This window comes from Wolffia australiana, chromosome 6, assembly GCF_029677425.1.
Source record: "Wolffia australiana isolate 7733 chromosome 6, ASM2967742v1".
Lineage (NCBI taxonomy): Eukaryota > Viridiplantae > Streptophyta > Magnoliopsida > Alismatales > Araceae > Wolffia > Wolffia australiana.
Window position 1 is genome coordinate 5,709,126 of NC_135840.1, and position 875 is coordinate 5,710,000.

Sequence of the window (875 nt, forward strand, 5' to 3'; positions counted from 1 at the left end):
TGGGCGTAGAGTCATCTGGACTATCTCTTTGGAGATAATAGGTAGTTGAGCATATTGGACGTGTTAAGAGATGGATAGTTTATGGGAAACATAAGTAAAACAATCAATAACAAGACACAAATTATTCATATTTAACTTGATGTTATGAATATGGTGCACTATTTGTTTTCACGAGCCCTGTTTTCTCTCTTCTATGATTGCTGGCCATGGCATTCGTGACATTGCCGTCGTCACAAATACGGGTTTGCCCAAGCTGACCTGTTGCATAGTACCCACCAAGACAAGTTTGATTTTTCATCAATAGTGATACCTTTGGTCGCACGCGCGTTTTATAACAAAAATGACTTGTCGGTGTCATCTGCATGTTGTCGCCAAACACAAAAATAACAATGAAGTCAGAATATATTGGGGGTCAAATGTTTTACAAGTTGTGGATTGGGGCAAGGAGGGTCGTCTAATAACGCCCACAATTTTTCAAAAGTATGTAAGCTCTCCCGAGTGAATATTCCCACCCTGAAAATTATTATCTTCCCCTCCTGCACCTTAAAAATTATGAAAGATGATGAGACATACAGTGATGCGCTTGATGATGAAAATGATGAGACAAAGAAGATTAAGAGGACCATATACGCACTGGTCATGGACGGTACCGACATGTCATTGCCCCAGCTCTGAGGAATGATGTCGTCCAAGTCTGCACTTAAACAAACAAGGTGAAGATGAGTGTAAGATGATGATGAAAAAGAAGAAGACTAAGAGGGTGATTAAAACACCTTCTTCCATTAGCACGGCCTCGAGCGACTTCCAATCAATGAAATCATCTTCGACTACTACACCTAGCAAAATAAAAAATAAGATGATGGGTATAATGATGC